Here is a 10,686-nt window from a genome sequence, read left to right as displayed (position 1 = left end):
TGAAAAAAATTTAGTATTTCTCCAGGTTAATATGTAATTAGTAATTTGAATTTTATAATAACTCAGAGAAGATATTGATATTCTCTTCAAAAACTCACCATATCTAAATGATTGGAATACTCCTGTGTGAGATTTATATTTTTATACTTCCCCCTGATATCTATAGGGAAGCTTTATTTTGAGGGACTAATGTTAATTTTTCTCATTTCTCTCTATTATGAGTTTTATGTGTGTAGTTGCTATTAAATACTTATCAAAATATTAACTGGAGGTAACCACCTTACTTTTCCATTCAATATGCAGTTTTTCCATTGATAATGGAATATTTTCCAGAAAACGCTTCCGAAACCTAATATGTTCCCCTCTTGCTCCACATCCTGATCCTAAGACTCAGTCTTGGGCCGGCGCTATGGCTCACTAGGCTAATCCTCCGCCTTGCGGTGCTGGCACACCGGGTTCTAGTCCCGGTCGGGGCACTGGATTCTGTCCCGGTTGCCCCTCTTCCAGGCCAGCTCTCTGCTGTGGCCCGGGAGTGCAGTGGAGGATGGCCCCAGTGCTTGGGCCCTGCACCCCATGGGAGACCAGGAGAAGCACCTGGCTCCTGCCATCCGATCAGCGCCGTGCGCCGGCCACAGCGCACTGGCCATGGCGGCCATTGGAGGGTGAACCAACAGCAAAGGGAGACCTTTCTCTCTGTGTCTCTCTCTCACTGTCCACTCTGCCTGTCAAAAAAAAAAAACAAAAAAAAAAACAAAAAACAAAAAACAAAAAACAAACAACTCAGTCTTGGACTTCTGATATCTTTGTGAGCTTGCAACAGATACCAGAGCTGAAATTAAGGGCTTCTAAAACAATCTTATATTGTATTTACCACTCCATGACAACTATGAATTTTCCAAGGAACCATAAAGTCTAAGAGCCGAAACACAGGGAATCAAAGGCAAAAGTGACAAAGGGGATTACTACATCAAGCTGAGAAGCTTCTGCAATGAAAAAGAAACACTATGTAAAGAGAAGAGGCAACCAGTAGAATGGGAGAAATTATTTGCAAACCTCAAAACTGATAAAGGATTAATATCCAGACTCTATAAAGAGCTCAAGAAATCCAATAACAACAAAACAAACAACCCAGTAAGACATGGGCAAAGGATTTGAGCAGGCATTTTTCAAAACAGAATTCAAACGGCCAACAGACATTTGAAAAAATGCTCAGGATCTCTAGCCATCAGGGAAATCCAAATCCAAACCACAATGTTTCACATCACCCCACTTAAAATGGCCCTCATACAGAAATCAATGAACAATAAATGCTAGCAAGGATGTGGGGGAAAAGGTACCCTAACCCACTGTTGGTGGGAATGTAAACTGGTGCAGCCACTGTGGAAAGCAGTATGAAGATACCTCAGAAAGCTAAAAATAGATCTACTATATGACCCAACAATCCCATTCCTGGGAATTTACCCAAGGGAAATGGATTCAGCATATGAAGGAGTTATTTGTACCCGCAATGTTCACTGCAGCTCAATTCACAATAGCTAAGATATAGAATCAACCCAGATGTCTATCAGCTGATGACTGGATAAAGAAATTATGGTATATATACACTGTGGAATATAATTCAGATATAAAATAAAAATGACATCTTATCTTGCAACAAAATGGACAAAACTGAAAACCATTATTCTTAGTGAAATAAGCCAGTCCCAAAAATACAGATATCATATTTTTTTCTGATCTTGGGTAACTAATAGAGTACCTAAAATGTAATGCATTAGAGTGAAATGGACGTTTTGAGATTCAATGAATGTTTACACCCCTTGTCTCTTCTGTTGAAGAACAATATTTTTTTCTTTTATACTATTTTTTGAACTCTTTATTTAGTGTAGAGTGAACCTTAAAATCAGTAAGTAAATTGAAAGTAGACTTTTGTAAAAATTAAGAGTGGGAATAGGAGAGGGAGGAGGAAGAAGGGTTAGAATGTGGGCAGGTGGGAGAGTAGGGTGGAACGTATCACTATGTTCCTAAATCTGTATATATGAAATACACAAAACTTGCAAAACTTTAAAAAATATTAAAAATTAAAATTAAAAGAGAACATAAACACTAATAGCAAATATAGTTCAAAAGCTCTGCTGTGTACCCTGGGTCAGCTAGCAATATTTTTCTCAGTTGTTCAGTTCCATGAAAAGAGCTTTTTCTAATTATCTATCAGATGTATATCAACACATGAAATCCTTAGGCAATAACCCTATTCATAAACTGATTCCCATGAATATCATCACATTATAGGTACATATCTTGGTGATCTATTTTTAAAGCTGATTTGGAATTGACTGAAGTAAAATATATTTTTATTCTCCCGGTAAGTCTAGAAGTTCTGTGAGCTACTTTAAAATGTCAAATATTGCACACCAAAAACCTTCGTAGGTATTTCCTAGATTCATATTTTATTACTATTATTATTTTATAATACATGCTTATGGTTTACAGTGTGATAACATATGCATTCAATATATGAGGATCACAGGAAGTTAGTTAGCATTTCAATCTCCTTAAACACTGAAAACTTTTAATTAACAATAATTCTACATATTTGTGGGATACAGTGTGACAGTTTACTAAATGTATATGGGTACTGATCAAATCAGGGTAATGAATGTTCCCCTCTCCTGTCATTACTTTATAATTGGAACATGTTGCATATCCTCTGTCATGTGGAAGATTTTTAAAAAGGCCATCTGAGTATATAATAAATGATTCCTATAGACTGGGAAGGGTTGCAGGGTGAGGTTAGATAATGGGACAAAAACACATCAGATAGAGCAGCTAAGTTTCCAATGTTGCAGACCACGGTGGGGTGACTACAATTCACAACACCCTATTATATATGCTTTGGATTCTGATTTTATTCACAAAAAGATAAAGCTTTCTGGTTGAGGGGGCAGTGTTGTGGTGAATGGGTTAAGCCATCACTTATGATGCCTGCATCCCATATCAGAGTGCCAATTCAAGTTCCAGCTGCTTTGCTGCCAATCCAGCTCCCTACTAATGGATCTGAGAAGACATGGAAGATGGCCCAAGATCTTGAGCCCTTGCCACCCATGTGAGATCCTAGGACCCTGCCACACACAAGGGAGACAAGGATGGCTTTTCCGGCTCCTAGATTTGGCCTGGATCAGCCTTGATCATTATGGATATTTGAGGAATGAAACAGTGGTTGGAAGAGCTCTTTTTGCCTCTATCTGCCTTTTAAAATAAATAAGTAAGCCTTTAAAAAAGTCTTCTTGATATTATAGATGGAATATATATCCATATTTCTGAATAAAATTCAAGAGAAACGGTCTTTTCTTTTGGGCTTGGTGAAAATTATCAAAAGTGAGAAAACAGAGATTCATTTGCAGGAAAATACTAATTTTAGTTATTACTCTATGAGTGTGTAGCGTGACAGCATTATTCTAAGGTCATAGTTTTGACAATTATATATTTTTGACCTTGGAAAGAACTCTCATATTTCTTTTGACGTCTCTATTACCACTTACTATTTTGTTTCTTTTCTGTAAATCCAAGCTTATTTATCTGGAAGTTTTCAGAGGAGAAACCACTAAACAGTAACAATGGAATAATGGTAATTTTTATAATCAACAAAGACTAATGACCTTGAACCCACTAATGACCAAGTGTTTCGATGAACTCTTGTGCTGATGGTGATGGCTATTCTCCCACTTACCACACAGCGCTCTTTCTGCAAAGGTCCCTCCAGGAGCTTCTCATCTACGTGAGTTCTTCCTATTCGCTGGTTAACTATCTGCGCTTTTAGAGGATAGACACAGGATAGGTCCTCTTCCTTGCACTTAGGAGTGGGGGAAAGCAGCAAGGGAGAGACTCCAGCCTCGTGGCTAAATGGACTTTGAGGGAATCAAGCACAAGGTGCAGCTGCATTGGAAGAGACCAACAAGGTGCAGTGCAAGACACCAACATCAACCTCCACTAACCTCACTCATAGCTTTGCTTGGGCCTGTCCTGGGTCCCTGGTAGAACACTGAGATCATAGGATTTTAACCTGTAATTTAAAATTCTTATGACTGTCAATAACGATAACAATCAGGAAAACAACCAAGAATCCAGTGTATGCGAGACATTAAGGGTGCTTTTGTTCCTTTTGGAGGAAGTATCAAGGGAAGCAGGACTGAAGGCAGGAAAAAAAAAAAACAACAAAGAAAGGCAATACAGCTGTTAGGTACAGATGAATTGAATATTTTGTTTAGGTAAATGAGAAACTTCAGCATGCAAACTGGAAATGTTTTATACAATTCAGCATATTCTGATAAAAATTAGAAAAATCCAGTTAATTCACCAAATAATCTGCTCTGCTCTAAGCAAAGCCATTCTCCACTGTTTTGTCATATTATGCATGTGCCTATGAAGAAACCCTGTGCTTTAATAAAAATGACTTATGAGTTATTTATAAAGGTATCCAAACCCATATACTTAAGTTAAATCATAAGACATCTTCCATATAAAGTCAAAATAGTCTTCTCTTTAGCTGTTTGGGTGGGAGAATAAAATATCCCATCACCTGTTTTGCCTTTTACTCAGATTTTGTATGTGAGAAGCCACTAGGTGACAGTCTGACTTCAGAACGCAATGAACATACCTTTCCCAAGTTCACAGCAACTCTCAGACTCGAGAACTCAGCTCTAAGTTTAAAGTGCTACCTTGAAAATCAAACATTTATTTTTGAGGGGCAACAAAAACTGGCACAGAGCTACTGTTAGGCAAGGAAAGAATATTAAAAGGCTCAAACATATGCTATTATCTCCCTTGACTCAAATACCTATCTCCAAAGTGTGACAGGATTCTTAACAAGAGGCACTTGGATAATGCAACAGGAAAATCTCCTCTTAACAAGTCTTTATTGTGCAATACAGCTGTCACTTTATTAGTAACCACAGCACATATTGGTTCCTCATCCACCTAAATTCTAAAGGAGTAGAGTGGTACTTCCTGTTCATATATTGCTTTTTCATAGAAAATCTTAACTATCTTAACCTAAACATCTTATCTCAGTTGCGCTTTGGAGAGTGAAGTGAGACCAGACTGCAGCAGCCCACGCCACTGGTGATAAAGCTGCGGGAAAAGTCTGGACTGGGTCTGGCTCTGTGGTGGATGGTATACCAGCCAATTTAGTGAAAAAAAGGGGGCACATTTCTCTCTGCCCAACCACCTGGCATCTGTGTCCTGTAGCCAAGAAAAGTCAGGTACCATTTTGGACATACGTAACAGCTGTGCCAGCTTGTATCCATGCAACCAGCTGAGATGAAATGTCTGAGTATGTCTGGGAGAATGGACAGGGGGATAGGTGTTTGTGACTGGGAGTCTTGTGTGCTGGGACTGTGAAAACACTGTGGCTGCGCATGAGAGCACAGATTGTAGCTGAGTCTTTGGGCAGTCACTGTGGGCAGCTCCACATGCTTGGAGCTCCCTGATTCTCTGGTGAGGGTCATTGCTGCGGGATCTGTGCTCATCCCAAGGACTGCACAGATCCTCTGTGTGGGTCTTATGGCAACACAGATGAATATTGTACCCACTTGGGCTAGTACCCAGGCATTGATCACCTTGGAGGAGAGGAGGTGAGCCTGACATTACACCAACAGAGCTGAATAAACCCCCTCTCTGATAAAAAAAAAATTACCACACCCAACTTGGGTATCTCCTTGGACACACCCCTCACCTTGGAGTACCCTGAATAAAGCTCCCTGGCCACAACCAACACATACCTCTGGGGATTCACTGAAAGCAAACACTCCACTAATCCACAGAGGCCTAGTCCAAACATAAAAGCCATCACAAGAAAAAAAAAGTATCTCCAGAAATGCCTAAAAATACTAAAAATAAACATAGCAATTCAAGAAATAATAATAAGGAAGACAAAATGATATTCCAAAGGAACACAACATTTCAGTACTAGAATGAGAAAATGAGAATGAGAAATGCAAGAAATGGAATTTAAAAAACTGATTGAGGATTACTTAGGAGTAATCAGAAGCAAATACATGCACTAAAGAAATTCATACAGGAAACAAAATAAAATTTTTCTCATGAAATTTAGAATTTAAAGATAAATTAAGGCTGGTGCTGTGGCTCACTAGGCTTATCCTCTGCCTGTGGCGCAGGTACCCCGGGTTCTAGTCCCAGTTGGGGCGCTGAATTCTGTCCCAGTTGCTCCTCTTCCAGTCCATCTCTCTGCTGTGGCCGGAGAAGGCAGTGGAGGATGGCCCAAGTGCTTGGGCCCTGCACCTGCATGGGAGACCAGGAGGAAGCACCTGTCTCCTGGCTTTGGATCGGCATAGTGTGCTGGCCGTAGCAGCCATTTGGGGGGTGAACCAACAGAAGGAAGACCTCTCTCTCTGTCTCTCTCTCTCACTGTCCATAACTCTCTGTCTCTCTCTCTCATTGTCTAACTCTGCCTGGCCAAAATAAATAAATTAATTAATCAAAATGAAATATTGGAAATGAAGAACTCAATAGAACAAATAAAAATGTGGTGGAAAGGCTTAACAACAGACTCAATGAGATAGAAGAAAGAATATCTGAGTTAGAAGATAAATCTCTGAAAATTTCACACTCAGACCAAAAAAGAAAGAAAAGAAAGAAAGAAAGAAAGAAAGAAAGAAAGAAAGAAAGAAAGAAAGAAAGAAAGAGATTAGAAAACTAAAAACAGTGTAGGAGGTCTATGGAATACTATCAAATGACCAAACATACAGGTCTTAGGACTTCCTGAAGGCATGGAAAGAGAGAATGAATTAAAAGGCCTTTTTAGTGAAATAATTGCAGAAAACTTTCCTAATTTGGAGAAAGAAAAGGATGTCTGAGTACAGGAAGCACACATAACTCCTAATAGACACGACCAGAAAAGATCCTCACAACAACACATTGTAGTCAAACTCTACACAGTAAAACATAAAGAAAAGATTCTAAAATGTGCATGAGTGAAATGCCAGATTACTTTCAGAGGATCACCAATTAGATTCACAGATGACTTCTCATCAGAAATCCTACAGATTAGGAGAGAATGGCTAGATATAGTCCAAGTCTTAAGAGAAAAGAACTGTCAACCCAGAATACTATACTCTGCAAAGCTCTCATTTTTGAATGAAGGTGAAATTTAGACCTCCCATAATAAACAGAAATTGAAAGAATTTGTCACCACCTGTCCAGCCTTACAAAAGATGTTTACAGATGTGCTACACACAGAAACACAGAAACAGGGTCATCACTATGAAAGAAGGTGAAGGCAGAAAATCTCCCAGTAAAAGTAAAAAAGAAATCAAAAGCAAACTGTAGGAATATTTATGGAAAAATGATTAGGTCAAGTCATTACTTATCAACAGTCACTTTGAATGTACATGGCCTCAACTCTCCAGTTAAAAGATACAGACTGGTTGAATGGATTAAAAAACAAGACCCATCTATTTGCTGCCTACAAGAAACACATCTCACCAACAAAGATACATGTAGACTGAAGGTGAAAGGATAGAAAAAGTTATTCCATGCTAACAGAAACCAAAAAAAAAAAAAAAAAAAAAAAAAGCTGGTGAAGCCATCCTAATATCAGACAAAATAGACTTTAACATAAATCTGCCAAAAGACACAAAGAAGGCCACTCTGCAATGATTCACCAGGATGATATGACTATGATTGAATGTATATGCACCTAATTACAGGGCATCTGGCTATTTAAAGAAATGTTAATGAATCTAAAGGGAGACATAGACTTCCATACAATAGTATTGGGGGATTTCAATACCCCACTTTCAGCAATGGACAAACCAACCAGACAGAAAATCAGCAAAGAAACAATAGTTAATTGATACTATAGACCAAATGGACCTAACAGATATCTACAAAACTTTCCATCCTACAGTCGCATAATACACATTCTTCTCACCAGTGCATGAAACTTTCTCTAGGATTGTTCACATCCTAGGACATAAAGCAAGTCTCAACAAATTTCAAAAAACTCAAAATCATACCATGCATCTTCTATGACCACAGTGCAATGAAGCTGGAAATCAACAAATGAAGAATCTCTAAGGCCTGCACCATGGCTCACTTGGTTAATCCTCTGCCTGCAGTGCCGGCATCCTATATGGGTGCCAGGTTCTAGTCCTGGTTACTCCTCTTCCAGTCCAGCTCTCTGCTGTGGCCTGAAAAGGCAGTAGAGGATGGCCCAAGTGCTTGGGCCCCTGCACCCACATGGGAGACCAGGAGAAGCACCTGGCTCCTGGCTTTGGATCGGCCCAGCACCAGCCATTGTGGCCATTTGGGGAGTGAACCAATGGAAGGAAGACCTTTCTCTCTGTCTCTCCCTCTCACTGTCTATAACTCTACATGTCAAATAAAAAAAAATCTCTAGAACATATGCAAACAGAACAAAATGCACATGAATGAACAGTGGGTCACAGAAGAAATCAAAAGAGAAATCAAGAAACTGTTGAGGAACAGGCTTTTTTTATATATACTATTTGTTGAACTCTTTACTTAGTATAGAGTTAATCTAGTGTGTATAAAGTATTGAAACTAGATCTTAGTAAAAAATAAGAATGGGAATGAGAGGGAGGAGGGAGAAGGGTGGGGGCAATGGTGGGATGGTGGGTACAGTGGGAAGAATCACTATCAGTATGTTCCTAGTATAGAGTTGTATTTAAGAAATGCATGAAGTCTGTATACCTTAAATTAAAATATTCTGGGGAAAAATACAATATCCATTCATGATAAAAATCTTAAAGTGGGTATTAAAAGGAATATATCTCAATAAAATAAAAGCTGTATATGATGTTGACTATGGAAGAAAATACAGAAGTATTTGAAGATCAGAAACCAGGCAAGGATATCCATTCTCATCACTCTTATTTAGCATAGTTCTAGAACTTTTAGCCAGAGCCATTAGGTAAGAAAATAAAATACAAGGCATACAAATAGGCAAAGAAGCCAAATCATCCTGGTTTGCAGATGACATAATCTTATGTGTAGGAGAACACAAATTCTCCACCAAGAGATTGTTAGAACTGGTAAGTGAATTTAGCAAAGCTGCATGATGTAAAAATCATCACACACAAAAAATTATCTTGCTGAGAAAGAATTGCTTATATCAGCAATCATATTCATAATAACATCAAAGAATTAAATAACTTGTAATAAATTGAACCTAGAATGCGGAAGACCTCTACAATGAAAATTACAAAATACTAATGAAGGGACTGAAGAGTATACACACAAAATGAAAGACCTGCCATGATCATGGATTGGAAGAATTAATATTATCAAAATGCCTATAATATCCAAATTTATATCAGTAAGAGTCTTCAATAAAATTAGTAAAAACAATGTCAAAATTCATATGGAAGCACAAAAGACTGAAAATAGCCAAAGCATTCTTGAACAATAAAAACAAAGCTGAAGTCATCACAATACCAGATCTCAAGACATATCAAAGGGCTTTTACTATAACCAAAATTTGTATAAAATAGATGCATAGACCAATGGAGCAAAGTAGAAATCCCCAAAATAAATTCATGTAGCTACAGCTAATTTTGACAAAGATGCTAAAAATACTTCCCAGAGAAAAGATGTTTTCTCAATAAATGGTGCTGAGAAAACTGGATTTATACATGTAGAAATCTGAAACAATACCCCTACCTAATACCCTATACAAACATAAATTCAAAGTGTAAATATAAGGCCTGAAACTATGAAACCACTGGAAGCGAACATAGGAGGAACACTCCAACACATTGACATTGGCAAAGATTTTTTGGATAAGACCTCAAAAGCACAGGCAATAAAAGCAAAAATAGAGAAATCGGATTATATCAAACCAAGAAGCTTCTGCAAGAAAAACAAGCAATCAACAGAATGCAAAAAAAAAAAAAAAAAAAAAAAAACTCAGAATAACTCAGAATGGGAGAAAATATTTGAAAACTATGCAACTTATAAGGAGTAATATCCAGGATATATTAGGGACTGAAGAATTTCAGTAAGACAACAATCTAGTTAATACATAGACAAAGGATCTGAATAGACATTTTTAAAAAGAAAAAATACAAATAGCCTACAGACACATGAAAAAATTCACAGGTGGCCAACAGAGAAATTCAAATTTAAAAAATAAGGTCTCATCTCACTCTAGATAAAACAGCTTTATCAAAAAGTCAAAAACTGGGGTGGAGCCAAGATGGCGGAATAGTGAGGGCGTGCACCGATAGTCTGGGAAAATTTAGTTTAATAAAAGGGGAGTTACGGTAGCCTCAGAAAAAAGAACCAGGAAAATATTGCAGAGGAAACTCTTCTGGATCGAGTGGCTGTGAATTGGAGGACCTACTGGGAGAACAAGGTCGCCCACCGCGCGGAAGCCGAGCCGCGGGAGCCGCGGGTGCCGCGGAAGCCGCAGGGTCTGCGCGCCAGTGCAGGAAGGGGAGTGCATGTCACACAGACAACAGCGGGGAGAGTTGGGACGTCCAGGGCTCCGAGTCCACACATCTGCACTGGAAGGGGAGGTGAGCTCAATAACCCAAGACATTGGCGGAGAAACGGGGGTCAGAATCTAGAGGGGGGCCGGAAAGTGCAGCAGACTCACTACTGGAAAGAAAAAAAAAAGCTTGGGGGTTTCTCTCTCCCCTAACCTTG

Source organism: Oryctolagus cuniculus, chromosome 14 (genome assembly GCF_051225735.1).
Source record: "Oryctolagus cuniculus isolate XC-2025 breed Fujian yellow rabbit chromosome 14, ASM5122573v1, whole genome shotgun sequence".
Lineage (NCBI taxonomy): Eukaryota > Metazoa > Chordata > Mammalia > Lagomorpha > Leporidae > Oryctolagus > Oryctolagus cuniculus.
This window is presented reverse-complemented; position numbering follows the sequence as displayed.